Raw genomic sequence first — 19,584 nt, 5'->3', positions numbered from 1 at the left:
ATCACCCGCAACGTGGCCTTGTCCAGAATTTAAGTCTTGGATTCCAGACGTGCAATGGACGACGTTGGTTGGACACCTCTCTCACTTACATACACATGCAAACACACATATATTTTATGGTAAGGTGCGGGTGGGATCAACAATTGTCAGCGTTTTTCTGCAGTAAGCGCTTGAGTAAGGTGCGGGTGGGATCAACAATTGTTGGTCCAATGGTAACGGCCTGGTCGGGGTATTTGCCATTGAAGGCCCATTTTTCCGGCAGAGACCATGCATCATGAATTCATGATGGTTGATTATATATCAACCACCATCATCCTAAGTTTAGATACATATATGTATATAAACATCCATGCTAACAATATTATACTTACAAAAACATTGTTACATGTGTTTTAAGCCATGTAAAAGTATGTAAAATCCCTTCTAATAAAATAACTCACTATAACCAAGTAGGAAAAACATAAAATATATAACAGTCAATGCTTTGTCCATTATGTTTTGGACCATTCTAACGATATCTCGAAGCAGATTCAGTATTGTAATTAACAAATTAGCCATGTGAATAACTATTCATGTAACATGCAATATGAAATGTATATTATTAAATTTGATAGTTATTAATTTGTTTAAGTAGGTGTAATGTAATATACAATTATGATATAATACCAACAAGGAAGAAAATGACAAATCTTGATAACGTTTTCAACCAATTTACAAGCTCATGATTTAGTTAATTATCTATATACATCATGAGAAAAATAATCAAGATCGAGGTCAATAATTTCTAAACTATCATAATCAAATAATTAGAAAAGTTTGCTTCCAAACTCTTCAATATCACTGCCTAATCTTGAAGATGAAGCTGCAATATCTCTTAGCTCGGATAAACTTCTTCCAAGCTGCAATGCAACCTTCATCTCAAACACCTCACCATTCTCTCTACTGTCCATATCTCTTTCCTTCAAGTTTGATTCTATGGATTCCTCCATCATCTTAAAGAAACCTGCATTGCTTCTATACATTTCAAACACCATCCCTACTTGCCCACCATGTTGTACGGTATTTACAACGCTTGCCATCGCACCCCCCATGACCCCAAGCACCATGGCCCAAGTGTTATGAGAAGAAGATGCAAGAAAGGCCGAACCAATTGCTCCGAAGCTGGTTAGTAGAGGGCCAGCTATGGCTAAAGCCTTGTTTAGTTTCAAGGCCTTCTCACCTAACCTCAAGTAATCAGCTTTATCTTTAATTTCCAAAACCCTAATGATCTCTCTCATCTCCTCTGCAAGCTCCACACTCCAACCAATATTATTATTATTATTTTCCCGTTTAGCCGCGGATGTCCTCCTTTTTTCAGGCCACCAAACCGCTGGTTCCACTTTAGCCGGAAACTTTTCGAGCATAACACCAAGTAGAGGAAGAGGGTAGGCTCTATCTAAAGCCAAAACTTTTTCCATAGCTTCATTAACATCACTGAGAGTAGGATTGCCTATTGCTATCTTGGTTTTGAGTTCGCTTTCGAGTTGCTTGAGCAACCTTGCAGCGTTTCTTTGTTCTTCGGCCAGTTGGGAAGGTTGAATCTTGTTCATGATAATCAACATCCCAGTTGCAGCCAAATACAAGAAACTTGATGAAAGCTTAAGGGCTTCCAAGGGTGCACCAGGTACACTTGTTATAGCAGATGCAATGCCAGCCATGGTTGCAGCCGAAAGATGCATCTTCTCTCGGACTCAACGACACAAAACCCACTTAACATTGGTACTAGAAATTCTAGGGATAAAAACCCGATCTAAGACACATATTTGCACGCAAAACTTAACCGGACAAGACCAAAACTCGCTCTCGCGAAATTCTAACCTAAACGAGTAAAGAAGCGAGACAAACCGACTCCCTATTACCTCTCGGTCGCAAGGAAGGTGAACCTATTGAATTTTAATAATTAATCGTACTCAAGATTCATATGGTAGTACTAACCGTGACAAGATCAAAAACACCAAATCTATGACCTAAACGTAGAACCCTAGCCGAACGACACACAATCAATCAATCAAAGTCATACGCGGAATCACAAGCAAAAATTATATAAAAACAATATTTTAACACACCAAAGATCAAATTTAATAAAGCTTTTCAATAATAATACGTCATGTGATCAATCAAAACCAAATAAACCGCTAAACAATGTCAATTTTCATCAAAACCTAGGTAGTTAGGGGGTTTAGTCAGTAATCATGCTCTAGAATAAAACATAACAATTTGGTTCAAACATTGAATTCATAATGATAATAAAAAATTCAAAACGAGAAATAATGTTTGGTTGAGTAGATATAAAACCTTGCTTGCTCCTTCTCCTTTTGTTGTGTCGAACCTTCTGTCTTTTTTCTGCTGTCCACACCTTGCGGCTGCCATCCTCTGACTTTCGTCCAAATCCCCTCACGTCACCTCCTCGGGTCTGCCCTTCTCCTTCATTGTGGGCCTGTAATATTTATGAATATGTATTTAAATCATGAGCCCATGTCATTATTAAGTAAACTCACAGTTGACTTTGCTTCATAACAAATATGATAAAAATAGTTAAACATAAGATGTTATTAACTTTGATTTTAATTTAACTTTAACTCATGTAACAAACAAACAACCAACACCATTTATTTAATTTGTGAACTCATTTAACATATAATTATTACTTCAAGATAATTAATTTGCAACACCCAAAATCTTAATTACTATCATGTTCTTTCAACAACATTTAATAAAAGACATCTTTTTTTCTTCTTATTGTTTTTGTTTTAGCTCGTTATCATTTCAAATCTTTAAACTGCATATATGAATCAATTAGAATAATATTCATTAAAAACCTGGCTCAAAAATACTTAAAAATGTAAGAAATATTTATATAATAATATATATATTTTAGACCACATCAATCTAACTCAAGAACATAAGAGTAACAAGCCATTAACTTCTACATCCAAAGCCTTGGTTTCGCAGCAGACAACAATTGGTTATGATTCATTGGAGTGACCAACTTCAAGAGTGGAAGATCAAACTGAATCATGCATACATGGCTGAGATTTCTGATTTTCCATGCGAGATAAATGAACATCTATGCTCTAAAGCTTGTATTGCTAAAGTTTCCAAATATAGAAGTCATAATGATGATCTGGTCAAAGAAATCAAACGGTTAAAATACTTTAACCAAGAATTTCTAAAAGCAGAAAAGATTTATAAAGATAAAACTAAAGCAGAACAAAAGGATGTTTCAAAATTAAAACAGATGTTAAAGTGATAAAGAATGTCTTTATCAGGATTCCAATAGAAGAATTGATGAAATTGCATTGAAACTTAATGCTACAACCACTAAATTAGCACTTGACATAGACAAATTAGAGATTTCTTAAAAAGTGGTTAATGGCATGCATTATCAATTCTCAAATTCAAAAGAAAAAACAATAGAGGCATAGGGTGTAATTAGGGCTGCCACTTTTACCCGAAACCTGAAACACAACCAGCGAAAACATGTACCCGAACCCGAATCAACCCGAACCTGACAAAAGACAAACCCGAACCGAAGTAATTCAGGTTGGTTCTAGGGTTTGATTTATAAGTTTCGGGTCAACCCGAAAAACTCGAATAAACTTTTAGTTTTAAATTAAATTAGATATATTTTTAGGTATAACCGGCAAGTTTTAGCCACTAAGATTATCAGAATCTGACCCTAATTAATTGTTGTCATTTCAACTATAATAGATCGATTGTTTATTGTTAATTTATGTTTTTATTACTAATGACAACCGTAGTCAAACAACCAAATCACGCCCAACTGAAGAGCGTTCCAGTTAGTTTTACTATTGTTTTATCAAGTTATTTAGATTCATTATTTGATTATTTGTGTTACGAGAAAAGAAAATACGTTGTTTAAATTTTAGCATTGTAGTTTTTAAGTTTTTTTTTGTTTTTTGTTTTGTTTTTTGTAACATCCCGAAATTTCAAAGTGATATTAATTATATTACTTACTAATAGAGGGAAAGTTTACTCGGGTTGTCAGGAAATAAATAATAGAGTAGGAGTTGATATGGGTCGGGCTAGTGTTGGGTAATGGATGTGGGTTATGGGCTTGGATTAATGGAGATGGGTTAAATGAGAATGAGCCTTAGGTTCATGGGATTTCAGGGATATAAATACCCTAGCACCCCAATATATCTTCATTTCTATCATTATCCAAACACACTCCAAAAACACACACAACACCACAACTTCGCTGGCGGCCGGAACCGGGCAGATCCGAGGAGAGGAACGGGCAGATCCGAGAGAGAGAGAGAGAGCGATTAGTTGTGTTAACAAGTTAAACGAGATCCAAACAAGCTCAAAAAGGTATGATTCTTGATCTTTGAAGTTTAAAGATCCAAGCTTTTTAGTGTATAAGCGACCGAAAATGGTCGGGAAGCGTAGTGGGTGATATTGAACCATAGCAAGGGTGTTAAAATCGCTCAAAATGCTAGTCAGAAACCGAACAGCGCCTGATCTGGACAACTTCGCTTGCAACTGGGCAACTTCGCCTTCAAAGCGATGAACTTCGCCTGCAAGCTAAGTTCGCATGATGGCAACTTCGCTGTAAAGTTAAGTTCGCCTAACTGGTAACTTCGCCTGAGGCCAAGTTCGCCTGATGACAACTTCGCCTGAAGCCAAGTTCGCTTGATGGCAACTTCGCTGTAAAGCTAAGCTCGCCTAAGGTTTAACTTCGCCTAAAGCCAAGTTCGCATGAGGTTTAACTTCGCCTAAAGCCAAGTTCGCCTGAGGTTTAACTTCGCCTAAAGCCAAGTTCGATTAGAAAATAAATTAAAAGCGATAAGTTAAAGTAAGCTAATACTAGGCCACCAGAGTAGATCAGGCGAGTATTGACACGTATGTTTGTTATACAGTCAGTCGTGCACAGCTGAAGAAAGGGATTACGATTAACGGTGAACGTAACCGTGTTCAGGTGAGTTTCTAGCCCCATTTATGTGTTATGTTTTCGGGGCTGTGTGCATACTCAATGTGATAGTTAATACACTTACCTTAAATGGTAAGCGTATGCCGCGTATGATATATGTGATAGATACGATTGATTGCTTGACGGTACGTGAACGATCTTCGGTTATTGCACGTACTGTCAGGATATAAATAAAGATATTAATATTGTATGTAATGTAAGGATGATGTATGAACAATATGAATGAAAGCTTGTCGGTACGTGAACGATCTTCGGATATTGCACGTATCGTCAAGGGAAGTGATTAGCTCCTTACATGGATATTAAATAATAACTTATAGATAGTGTTCCTTATATGGATAATATATAGAGTTCCTTTTATGGAAAGTATAGTGTTCCTTCTATGGATAGTATAATGTTCCTTCTATGGAAAGTATAGTGTTCATTCTATGGAAAGTATAGTGTTCCTTCTATGGAAAGTATACAGAGTGTTCCTCCTATGGAAATTATATATAGTATGTTAATGGTAATGGTTCTTTTAATAGATATTACGTGACGATCCTCCTATGGATATTTATACGAGGTTAAGGTAGTAATATGTGTCTTCGGATACGGGAAGAAATATATGGGAATAAGTTGTATGTTGCCTGATTAACTAGAACTCACTCAGCGTAGCTGACTTTTAGTATGCACGCAGGTGAGTAGGAAGAGGCAGCTCGCTTGAGTAGACACGTGGCACAGAATAAGAGGCTGGCATCGGAAGACTCAAGACTTTTAAGTTAATGTTTCGTTTTATTTTGAAAGACAACATGATGTTTTAAGACAAGACGTGTTTTGTTATGAAATGTTTAATGAAAGCTTTTATACTCCGCGAAGTTTTAATGAACTCTGATTTGTAAGAACTGTGTTTATGAGTAAATCCGACGCTAAAGTAAGGCTACCGGGTTCGGGGCCTTACAAGTTGGTATCAGAGCATAAGTTCGAGAGATTTAAGCATCCTACATGCTTAGACTCAAACAGAGTATGGGATTTAAGTAAGAAAGGAAAGAAGATGCCAGTTCAAGAATGCATGTGTCGCTCAAGCAAGATCAGTAAAGGTAAAGTGTATGATTAAATGATATATGTTAATGAGAAAGGAAAGATATGTGAACGATAAGGATAGAAGTAATTGATTGTTTGATTTGACTAACTGCTTAAGTAGGACCAGCACAAATAGACTCATAAAGGGAAGTATATAGGACACGGAAAGCAACGTGATCAGCTAGTCACAGCTGGCCACTGTTATTACCTGTTAGCCTTGCTATCCTTGTACTAGATAGTTCCTTGAGTGAGGATGTTGTGTTTTCCCTTAGAGTACAATGGCTGGAGCTGGAGACATTGTTGGAGCTGGAGGTCGCACTGGACGACGCGGCAGGCCTCGTCGTGTCCAGCAACCTTCGGTTGAGACAGCTTCCAACACCGACGCTGAAGGAAGCGCAGCTGGAAGAAGCCCGGAAAACAATGAAGGGGTTCAACTGGATCCCGCAATTCAAGCAGCTATTGTTCAAGCTGTAGCCACTGCTGTGAAGAATATTAATCCGGGAGGGTCTGCTGGAAGCCGTGAAAGAACTGTTGAAGGGGCAGGTGGTAATGGTAGGAAAGATGATGAGAGGGAAAAGGGTGATTCAAGCGAGGTAAGGTCTGTGAAAGTTGATGATAGGAAGAGGGGCCGAGGCGGTTGCAACTATAAGTCCTTCAAAGGTTGTGACCCGCCTAAGCTGACTGGTTTAGGAGACGCAATCGCCACTCTTCAATGGATAACCGCCATGGATAAAATTATCCGAATCAGCGAGTGTCGTCCTGACCAAGCTGTCGGTTATGCCACCCAATCATTTGAAGATGAGGCTATGTATTGGTGGGAGAGTGTGGAGCAGAGGAAGACCCGTGAAGAGATCAAGGCGATGAGATGGAATGACCTAAAGGACATGGTGATGAAGAGGTTCTGCGCTGATACCGAAGTTGAAAGAGTGGAGATGAAGTTTCTGAACTTGAAAGCGGGAGAGATGACACAACGGGAGTATACTACTGAATTCAACCGCATGTCTAGGTTGGTACCTGACATGGTGAACACCGAAGCTAAAAGGATCAAGTGTTACGTAAGGGGACTTCCACGGAATGTATAGTGTTCCTTCTATGGAAAGTATAGTGTTCCTTCTATGGAAAGTATACAGAGTGTTCCTCCTATGGAAATTATATATAGTATGGTAATGGTAATGGTTCTTTTAATAGATATTACGTGACGATCCTCCTATGGATATTTATACGAGGTTAAGGTAGTAATATGTGTCTTCGGATAGGGGAAGAAATATATGGGAATAAGTTGTATGTTGCCTGATTAACTAGAAATCACTCAGCGTAGCTGACTTTTAGTATGCACGCAGGTGAGTAGGAAGAGGCAGCTCGCTTGAGGAGACACGTGGCACAGAATAAGAGGCTGGCATCGGAAGACTCAAGACTTTTAAGTTAATGTTTCGTTTTATTTTGAAAGACAACATGATGTTTTAAGACAAGACGTGTTTTGTTATGAAATGTTTAATGAAAGCTTTTATACTCCGCGAAGTTTTAATGAACTCTGATTTGTAAGAACTGTGTTTATGAGTAAATCCGACGCTAAAGTAAGGCTACCGGGTTCGGGGCCTTACATTTTCTAGAATACTTGAAACCCGATTAACCAAACCTGAAATAACCCGGACCCGAATTATTTCCTATTGTACTTCTATTTAAACGTTGTCAAGCTTCAATAAAATGTCAAGCATTCACGAATTCTTTTGTGAGCGTGTGATCCTGATAACCAAACATCACTACGTCCATGAACTTTCAATTGCACACAACCAGACCAGGTAAGTTAGCACGTATGGTCAAATGTTTCTACGCATGTAGATACCCTAGATGACACATGGTAATGCCTTAAGGCCCCGTTGCGTCTGGTCTACTCCTGGTTGGCAAATGGTCATTAATTCCCAACGGTGTAACTTTTAATAAGTTACATCCTCTTCACACTAAGGTCGGAGATCATTTAATAATCTAACATGTTTTGGAGCATGTAGGATATTTACATATTTCACATGATGAAAAGAAAGAAATCAGCATCATTAACATAGTTATTTCGGATATTGTTTACTCAAACAAATACTTTTTATTAATAAAGAACATAATTAAATGGTTACGAAACAATACATCAACTTTGCAACAATAAATAGAATGAATATATGTTCTTGACATTTGCATTTAACTTGGCAACATTTTTCCCTTTTACGCATAACTACACATCCCGTAAGTGCATGAACTCCCTCTCTTGCATCTATTGTTGCAACCTCCGCAATGTCTCTTATCTTTCATCAAATTTACACATTTCCCGTTGCAGCAAATCTCTTGGTGCTTGCATTTTCTCCCGCAAAGCCCACAATTTTGGTTATCAGTCTTAACATTGACGCATTTCTTCTTGCAACAATATGGACCAGGGCTGCCTTTGGCCCGACATAGTCTTGGGTTCTTGTTGCATTTCATCAAGCCCGTCGAGTGTTGAGCAAGGAACCGACTTGCCCCTCTTAGTGAACCAAAAGTAGGAATAAGCTCTTTGTCGTCGTCTTCAATGGGTGTTGCTGAAAGATTAATGGCTAAAGCCATTAAAATGATCAGGGTCATCAAGATTTTCTTGATGCTAGTAGTATTCATGATATATTAATTAGAGAGAAAAATATGAGATGAAAATTTATTGAAAAATTGTTTGGATGGAGTTGTGGATGAGATTATTGGTACTGCATGCATATGTATATATAGGGGAATGTGACTGATAAAGTCTTGGTATTAAAAAAGTTAGGCTTTTGGATGGAACTTTTGTAGCAAAGGCTCCACTAAAAATAGTCAATAATTTTGACCTTGGATGGTATTTCATGTTCATAGGGTTTTTTTTCAAAATAGGAATAAAATACACAATTTGTGATTTGGTTGACATCTTGTTTTAGGAATGCTTGTGTTTCTTTGATTATAAAAGTACAGCCTATGTGTAAAGAGATGTGTTTAGATTCAACATTAAAAAAACTCATAAATTTCTTTTATTAGTGATGTTTTCATATTTCAAATTATTAGATATTTAGGAAAATGTTCTACCAAAATAAAATAGTATATATCTAACCAACGTAGAGACATCAAGAAAAGTTACCTCGACGAAGATGAATTGTAGATCTTTTACTTCTCAAGCCCAAAATACTCTGTGACTCAATTTACAAGATTATATGGTTCATTTCGTACAGCCTTATTTCGTGATTGTACGTCAAACAACCACATGCCAATAGCCATGTTCATAAATGGGATCCTTTCTTGTGGCTTATGGTGATACGTAGTCTGAATCCCATGTCCAATACACCACCCACCAAGTAACAACCCAAAAATTTTTTTACAGTGAAGCCATCTGGATTTTAACGAGTATATAACAGTTGAAAAGTTTTCATAGAGCGTTGTTGGCCCCATGCATGGCGCTTACCAAGCATGGTTCCACTCATGACCCCACACCATCCCACGTTATCGTGTACGTAAGGTAAATGGTGTTTGGAAAATGGTTATCAAGATATATATTTTAAACATCCATACGTTAAAGGTGTGTTTTTGGGTTCGTCGTTTTGGGTCAAATTCATCATCGAGATCAACCTCACGATGATTGTTTATAGGTTTCTCACCCCATCATACATAATAGAGAATTCATTTTTTTCCTGCTTATAATACAATGTGATAACTTAGTATTGTTTATAGATGTTATCGTTTGAAAATGTTGGGATCGCTCGTCTGCTAGCTAAATACCATCATCACAAATATTAAGTTAAATACTAACCGATGTCACATTACACTTGTAACATTTTAGACCCAAACGTAGAATGGTGTTTTCTTAATTTTATGTTAATTATTGACCCACCTTTTGTAAATTATTCTATATTCTAAAGAGTCACCACTAAAAATCAATTAGAAAACACGGTTTCCATAGGACCAAATAATAATATATACACTGCAAGATTTATATATTGTCAAGAAAAATAGTTACAGGAGCACTTAGTTTCTATAGTTTTGACTTATAGTTATGGAAGGCCAGGGCGACTTTCTGAAATAAACGTGTATTAATTAGGCAATAGGATTTAGTCGTGTGAAGCTGGTAAGCTGCATCTGGTTTAAACTAACAACTAATTGAAAATAAAATTTATCAATTCTGAAAGTTGAGTTTAATTTCAAATATTAATCTCCAAAATTAAAAATTGTAATATTGTTTACAATTATTCCAAGAAAGTTACATTGTTTACAATTAATTTAAACACTTGGTGACTGTGTTTGCAATATCCAAGCTTCGACTACAATGGTTTCATTAACAATTAAGGACACCGCCCCCGCCTAAAAGGCTAAAACCTAACAAGTATTGGCAAATGCCCATTTTAGAAAAATTGTCCGGGATATGTACGGGGTGACATGACCACTAGACAAAAAAAAGTTGTGTTTAACTGTCTACCAACACCACATACTCAAGATTTTCTTTTTGCTAACCCTATAGATGGGCTAAACCAGCATTTGTCGCCAATGGGGTATCGTACTATGTATCCTTAAGTATTGCCTCATGATCGATTCTCCTATTTATGGATGATGAGATATGTATTGTTTGTCGCAAGGAATATTTGGACTTCTTTAGGGAGTATGCAGTACATTGAAGACCGTAAGATCATTTCCGCTAATGTGTCATTTGCAATATCTAGGTCTTCTATGAAAAACCGGTGGTGACCTTGTTAACCACATAATCCGCATTATAGCTGCAAATGCAGGCAGCTGCCAAGCCGTATGGTTGGGAGAGCAATTACGTGAACTAGTTCATGAATAACTTGGAAGAACAAGGATCTTTTGTGATAACAATTTAATCATTAATTTGCCAAAGAACCAAGGGAGCCATAGCCGTTGTAAACATATTGACATAAGTAGGGCTGTGCAACGGTTCAGAATCACGAGAACCGAACCGAAACCGGAACCGAAAATGACAAAAGGTTAGAACCGGAACCGGAACCTATTATAGTAAACCGGTTCGGTTCCAGAACCGGTAATCTCGGTTCTCGCTAATCGGTTCTAGCCAGAACCGTTTCCGTTGTATAATTATCAAATATGTTGTGAAAACTTTGCAAATTACAAAGCAATTTTATATAATTGTATGTCTTCTTTTACGGTAAATTAATATATATTACAACATGAACATCTGTTATATTTTTTTATTAAAACCTAATTATTGAAGTTAAATAAATCATTAGCATCGACAGATTAAAGGAAGATCATATCGTTTTATATCAAATTACATTGATAGCTTTAATCAAAATTGATTATGGTTGCTAGGTCTTGAACGCAAAGAAAGAAGATTTGAATTAAATAATGATTGAATGGATGCGGGTTAATAAGTTACTCTATAAAAATGGGTATTGGTAAATTTAGTTAAAACGTTTTTAATATTCCGGTTCTTCGGTTCTTAGTCTAAAACCGCGGGTTTTACCCGGAACCAAACCGCGAACGGTTTAATGCAAATTCTGAGAACCGAGAACCGTAATGTAACACAGGTTAGCGGTTCTGAGGCACCGGTTCGATTCTGGTTCCATGGTTTGGCGGTTCTGAACCGTTTTTTGCTCACCCCTAGACATAAGGTTTCACTACATTTGAACAGGGCCGGCCCAAGTGCAGTGCCAGGACAAGCAATTGCTTGAGGCCACACAAATATAAAAGCCCCAGTTTTTATTAAAAAGGTGGCACACGATTATACGACGAGATGGAAGCTTAAACATAGCAAAAGTATCTTAGAATTCCAATAGTAATGGCCAATCGAATTCTATTCTTCATCTTTTTATGCGGCTGCCATCTCGGTCTTGCTTTTCCCTCACGCAAGTTGTATTCTGTGTTTTGTAATTGCAGTTTACGATTTGGAATTTGGAAGTCTCAATTTGCGATTGCGATTTGGTCTTGCGAACGGTATTATGATTTCTGCAGGTTTTTTATTTTGGATTGCTTATTGGATTTGAAATCTAATTGAGGATCACAACAAGAAGAGCACAAATCATGTTGCACACAAGAACAACTGGCCAATATTATCATAAAGGTGTTGAACAATATCTTTTTGGTTATCTTCCATCAACACTTGGAATTAGGATGCTATGAATTGGGGTGGGGGTTCTGCAATATGAATTCGTAGCCAAAGGTAAACGTTGGAATTATGTGGTCAGACGTCATGCGAGTCGTAGGAATTACACATGTGTGCTTAGTCATGTAGACGTCTATCATGCATTTGAGTATATTTGATAGTCATCCATATGTGGATTTATGGAACCGAATCTTTAGGAAGTGTGTCCGACATTCTCTTATCGTTTGTTATATATCGTTCGGTTATTTCCTTTCCTATTATAGTTTTATTTTAACACTGTCAAGCTTTAATAAAATGTCAAGCATTCTCGTATTCTTTTATGAGTGTGTGATCCTGATAACCTAACATCACTATGTCCATGAACTTTTGATAGCACACAACAAGACCAGACGAATTAGCACGTATGGTCAAGTGTTTGTAAACACGCGGTAACCTAGCTAGATGACGCATGGGAATGCCTTAAGGCCCCGTTGCATCTGAACTTTGCAAATGAACATCATCATTAACATAATTATTTTGGATAAAGTTAACTCAAATAATGATTTTTATTAATAAAGAAAATAATTAAAATGCTATATTAAAATACAGCCACAAGACATACAAATGAACAAGTTATATGTTATAACATATGAACTTTGCAACAATAAATTAAATGAATATCTATCCACGACTTTTGCATTTAACTTGGAAATTGTTTTCTCTAGCTTAGGCATAACTGCACATGCCATAAGTGCATGAACTCCCTCTCTTGCATCTATTGTTGCACCCTCCACAGTGTCTCTTATCTTTCATCAAATTTACGCATTTCCCGTTGCAGCAAATCTCTTGGTGCTTGCATTTTCTCCCACAAAGCCCGCAATTTTGGTTATCGGTCTTAACATTGACACATTTCTTCTTGCAACAGTATGGACCCGGGCTGCCTTTGGCCCGACATAGTCTTGGGTTCTTGTTGCATTTCATCAAGCCCGTCGAGTGTTGAGCAAGAAACCGACTTGCCCCTCTTAGTGAACCAGAAGTAGGAATAAGATCTTCGTCATCGTCTTCGATGGGTGTTGCCGAAAGACTAATGGCTAAAGCCAGTAGAATGATCAAGGTTATCAAGATTTTCTTTTTGCTAGTATTCATGGTGTTTAGAGAGAAAAATATGAGATGTATTTTAATGTTGTTTAGATGGAGTTATGGTAATTATAGATTAACTTGTAGTGCATGTATATATAGGGAGGAATGTGAGTTGAAAATTGTGGTCGGTCATAAGTCTAGGTATTAAAAAAAGTTAGGCTTTTGGATGGTATTTTTTTGTAACAAAGGCTCCACTAAAAATAGTCAATAATTTTGACCTTGGATATGTATTTTCCTATTCATAAGTTTTCAAAATAGGAATAAATTAATAAACACAAGTTGCGTATGGGTTGACATCTGATTATTGGAATGTGATTTGTGTTTCTTAATTCCAAAAGTACTGCTTAAGTGTGGACATGGTACTGTTATGTTTTGAACAAATTCTCATTAGTTTTTTTAGGAGTGGTTATCCACATGTTTCTTAAAAAGATTATAAGGATGCATTGTTACCATATATTGTAAATCTTAGATATTTAGTGAACTTTTTTTATCGTGTCATAAGGTAATTAAAAGGAGTATGTATCTTACTCATCTAGAGACATCAAGAAAAGTTATGTGTGTAGTTGGCGTGTAAGGTCAGGGCGACGAGGGGCGATTTCCGGCGAGAACACCCCCCGGCGAATTGTGGGGCGATAAGGGGGGAGCGCAAGGAATTTGTCGCCGTTGGTTGTATATATATATATATATATATATATATATATATATGATGAGTATCATTACAGAACCATTAAATTATTTAAGAACTTGAAGGAACCATTGAAAACTAACGTTTTTTATAAAAAATTTGTATGTTAATGTTATTTGAGTGTAGTTTCATCATTTTGTATATCTATATTTTTAATTACAGTTTTGAAAATTAGTTTTTATACATATCTATGTTTTATTTTACACATATGTAAATTTGTTAATACATAAATTTTACACATATGTAAACTTGTGATTTATATAAGTAATCAAAATTTTTTATATAAAATATGATAAAACTACTCTTAAATAATGTTATTATATAAAAAAAATAAAAAAAAATGTTTGATATATATATATATATATTATGCTACAACATCATTACACTCCAAAAACAAAAATTTATCATTTGCTGACTGAGTGTCACATGACGTAAAAATGCTCGATTTTGTAGCTCCTACACTACACATAGCCTACGTAAGATGAACAACCTATTACGTACGGATTATGTACTTCTCAGGCACAAAATATTGGTGATATATCCGTTCATAAAGCTTTTTGGGGTCATCTTCTTACAACCTTATTGTAGCTAGTTTAGTGCTAAATAAAATAGTACCTTGGTCATCTTCATAAACATAATTTCTATAGGGGATAATGGTGACACGTCACCATTATGTGTTATAGGTTTGTCGGCCCATCTTATCATAATTTTTTTTGTACTTTATAAGTTCTGATTTCATAATGATGGTCTATAACTATTATTGTTTGAAAACAGATGGTGTCATCCACCGTTATATATACGAATATATTACAAAAACAAAAAGTGTATTATTGTTAATAGTTACTCTATAGATCCATGGTTACCAAAGGACTAAAGAATAATAAACTATCATATGATTTATCAATTGTCAAGAAATATAGTTGCAGGAGCACTTAGAAAGCTTGTATCGAACCAAAGAATGTCCAAACAACACACGTTGTACCTCGCTCCCTCATGTCATCGCAAACAATATTTACATTTTTGAAGGTGTGTTTGAGGCCCAAAACCCTCGGAATTGGGTTCACTTTAGAGAACTCAGAAATAGGTTCAAATGTTTGGTCTTGTTATAGTGCAACAGTACTCCACATATTTCAATATGGAAGCGAACATATATCTCTTAAATGGCTAGAGTTAGTGCTTTCCAAATTGTGGTTCAAAAGCTAGTAGACACTATACGATAATCCACACACGTGTTTAAAGAATGGTCAAGAGTTTTGATCAAAATTCAGTGGTCAAGAGCAACAATGGCTTGATTAGAATGGTGTTAGTAGTAATTTTGAAATTCACATCTTACATAGTTGTAGCATTGATCGGCATAGACTAGGGACTTAATGCCATTAGATTTTCAAAGTCTCATTATCTCATAGGAAGGTTGGTCTCTTTTGTTTTCCATAGTAATTAGTGTATTAACTGTGTTTGTTTTTGAGTATTGGATAATTATTTTTTCAATTATAATAGTCAATTATTAGTTTGGAGTGGGAATTTGACATGACCATTTTCAAAATATGAAAACTCATATGGAACAACTATATAAAATTTACAATATTTTTTCCATTTTTAATTATATCGTAATTTGGTTGTCAGATCCTAATTTTCTTCTTTTATTTTAAATATGATTTCGTATTTTTGTAACATCCTAAATTTTATAATATTGAATAAAGAAAGTTACGTTTAGTGATTTCGCGTTATTAATTAATTAATATCGAGTTAAGAACGGATCATGGACTTAGATTAATTAAGGTGGACTAAGTGGTAATGGGCTTTAGGTCCATGGGCTTCAAGGGGTATAAATACCCTCTTAAACCAACCTAAAACCCTAAACCCTCATTTATATCCATCCAAATCTCTACACACTCAAAAACACACACCACCATATTTCGGCCGAGAGAAAGAGAGGTGAGGTCCGAGCAAGCACACGTGATTCAAGATAGATACAAGATCTAGAGCCCTTAAGCAAGTTAAACGAGACCGAAGAACGTATAAAAGTAAGCCGTTTTACCTTTAAAGTTTACATTTTTATACACTTTTAGTCTTGAAACTTAGAACGAGAATAGATCAAGTATAAACGAAAGATAAAGTTGTAAACTTGATAGTAAAAATAAGTGTAAAGAACCTGAAAACGGAAACATGAACCCTTAACACTAGTATTGAACGTTTTTGAACTTAAAGGTCCAAACTTTACGTGTTTTCCGGTCAAACCATATCCAAAAACGACCATAGGAATGATCGCGGGTTAGTCAAATACCATACCCATGGATTTCTCGGTAAAACGATGATGATTTTGGGGATTAAAGATGAACAGCGGCGGCTGCTGACAACTTCGCCTACAAGCGAACTTCGCCTGCAAGCAAGTTCGCTTGCAAGCAAGTTCGCCTAATTGATAACTTCGCCTAAGGCTAAGTTCGCCTAATTGATAACTTCGCCTAAGGCTAAGTTCGCCTAATTGATAACTTCGCCTAAGGTTAAGTTCGCTAATGCTCAACTTCGTCTGGCATAAGTTCGCTTAAGGTTAACTTCGCCAAACTTAACTTCGCTTGATGTTAAGTTCGCTACAAGTAAGTTCGCCTACCTTAACTTCGCCAAACACTAACTTCGCCTAATACAAGTTCGCTTACAGTAAGTTCGCTTAATGTTAAGTTTGCTTATTGTTAAGTTCGCTTAATGATAAGTTCGTTGGAGTTAGCAAATTAGAAAATAAATTAAAAACCTAATGGAAAAATGTGTTAAGACAGTTAATGGAAATAAAATTTTTCCAAGCTGACCTGGCAGCTCGACCCCAGCCAGGGGCTCTGCCCCTTGGACCCTGCTAGGGGCTGCCGCCCCTAGACCCCGCTGCCAGGGGCGCTGCCCCCCGGACCCCCGTTCGTTGTGGGTTATATAAAGATAGAAATACAACATGAGTAGTAGTAGTTAATTGATACATGTAAATATTATACAGTTAGCCGTGCACAGCTCAAGAAGGGAATAACGATTAACGGAGAGCGTAACAGGATTCAGGTGAGTTTCTAGCCCACTTCTGTGTTATGTTTTCGGGGTTGTGTGCATACTCGATATGTTTGTTAATACACTTTTCCTAAGTGATAAGTGTATGCCTTATATGAATAACGTGAAATGTATGAATGATTGCTTGTTAGTACGTGAACGATCTTCGGATATTGCACGTACTGTCAGGTTGTAGTGTTACGTATAAGGTAAGTATAATGTATTTGCTTGTATGTATGAATGCGATAAAGTTAACAAACGAAGGAAAGGCATGGTTGTATGGTAACGAAGAGGGACCAGGCCCTAATAATATATGTGATGTTAGGGACCAGACCCTAATAATATCTGTGATGTTAGGGACCAGACCCTAATAATATCTGTGATGTTAGGGACCAGACCCTTATAATATCTGTGATGTCAGGGACCAGACCCTTATAATATCTGTGAGGTTATAGGGCGAAAGGCTTTTTAAAACGTATGATTATGTATGTAAAGAAAGTATGAAGGTAAGAATGAAAGTATATGCACTTATGTGTGTATGAAAGAAAGTTAAGAGGTTAAGTATGAAATGTAAGAAGGTATTGTATGAGTATGTGATTAACTAGAACTCACTCAGCGTAGCTGACTTTTAGTATGCACGCAGGTGAGTAGAATGAGGCAGGTAGCTTGAGGAGGACACATGGCAGAGTTGGACGAAGCTGGCATCTGAAGATTTTGCTATGATGTTTTATTTTAAAAGACTATGTTTTGTTTTTAAATGACGATGAATGCTCGATAAGACAAGAATTACGGTTATGGAATGTAATGGTTTGAATGTTTTTAATGTTCCGCGAATGTTTTAATTAACTCTGATATTTAGAACTGCGTTTATGAGTAAATCCAACACGAAAGTAGGGCTACCGATAACGGGGCCTTACAATTTTATTATGTTATCTGATTCGTCTCTACCGGCTTGAAAATTCTAACATCTGCTTATGAAAATTTTGAACGTCCAAAAAATAAATTACCCCTAGAAAAAGAAAATCCTAGATTCATCACTATAGATATGTACATTTTATCATATTATTATAATAAAAAATAAAAACAAGTCAATACCAAAACTCACTCTTTCTTTTGACACTTGATCATTAATTTCATTTCGACTTTGTTTTCTAAAGCCACACGTTTTCTAGCAAAACCTAAAGTTTGGTTTGCCACCAATTACCCTCCTCAATTTTCCAACCCAAGAATCAAATGTAAAGTTAAGTTGTGATTTGTGTACATTAAATTATATATAGCAATTTTTCTAATAAGTTACCTTTTTATATAAATTATTTTGGCAATTTCACATAGTGTTATGATAGTGTGAAGAGAGGATGGTGGGGCGCCCCAGGTGAGGATATATGGTCAGGAAGACGGGCGCGGGAGGTGTGGGCCCAGCCCAACGGATATATTGAGGTTGAATCGAAAAGTTTTCTCACTTATAACTGATATCCTTATGAGAGAATCGTGATCGATCCAATAGCCCATAACAAAAAAAAGGTACCCATTCACCCACAAGTCACAACTTTTAATGTTTGTTCTATATTATCTTTTTTTACACATACTAGTGGCCTTCATGTGAGCATGGTTGGTGGCTTTTCATGACAAGTTTAATAGATCTATAAATAGGGGTATAGTTTATTGTTTTTGTGCGTGTCAATTAAAGAAGTATCTTCTCCTTGTATGTACGTGATGTTCGTTTGTTTAGTTCGTTCATTTTATTATATGAAAAAAGTCGAGGGGTCACCACAATATCTTGTGTGCGTTTGTTTGTTTATTTGTTTGATTTGATTGTTTCATCTTTCGGGGCAACAAATGAGCCCGTCTACGAATGTAATTTTTTTTTTTGGTTTTAAAAGCATCTTATATCCTAATTGTTTTAATGACTAGAAACGTATGACACAAACCATGTCAAAACCAAGAAAGATATATAATAAAACGAGATAAACATGGTTGATCTGTGAGTTTTATAATAGAACTGGCATGAGTAAATTGTAAGAATAAATATATTTTATATATTTATTTATATGGTCATCATTATCATTTATACAATAATAGATCAAAATAATTTATTATACCTTATTATATATTAGCTTAGTAATTGTTGATGGGCCATATTACTCTTAATAGCTAATAAAGGGTTTCATCTTTGGTGTATATATAGAGAGAATAAATTAACATCATAACCTAATCTCACACAAATAAGAAATCATGTGTCTCATCTCTCTTCTAAACCGGGTTCCTCTCAAGAACCCTAACCATCCTTAACTATACATCCTAAAGGGGAACTCGATCAAGATGACAAACATGTCGACTACATCATACCCTGCTGCGGTTACTACTCTCCTTGCTGTAACAGGTTCATAGGTTTAATATTTATCATGTTTTCTATTGCTTACATGAAGAACTAATCAACATGTGGCATCAGAGTGATGTAGATTAATCAGCTCTTCATGTTTTCCCTAAATCTGGAATTGAATCAGAAGACATGGACTAAAACTTGATAAACCCTAATTTTTTCGGTTTCTTTTTCATGTTCTATTACGAAAACAATATGTGATACTGTTTAAAATCGCTAAA

The 19,584-nt window shown here is 36.1% G+C and overlaps 1 pseudogene; it reads right to left on the bottom strand.

Moving 5' to 3' along the window:
• Nucleotides 1-766: 766 nt before the first annotated feature.
• LOC143529722 (putative F-box protein At4g22030 pseudogene) lies at nucleotides 767-1,718 on the bottom strand (annotated as a pseudogene).
• Between the last annotated feature and the right edge of the window lie 17,866 nt (nucleotides 1,719-19,584).

The sequence above is a fragment of the Bidens hawaiensis genome, unplaced genomic scaffold (assembly GCF_021521415.1).
Source record: "Bidens hawaiensis isolate Kalapana, Puna unplaced genomic scaffold, B.hawaiensis_p1.1 tig00008655_1, whole genome shotgun sequence".
Classification (NCBI taxonomy): domain Eukaryota; kingdom Viridiplantae; phylum Streptophyta; class Magnoliopsida; order Asterales; family Asteraceae; genus Bidens; species Bidens hawaiensis.
Note: the sequence above shows the minus strand (reverse complement) of the source record. Positions and strands in the feature narration are given on the sequence as shown.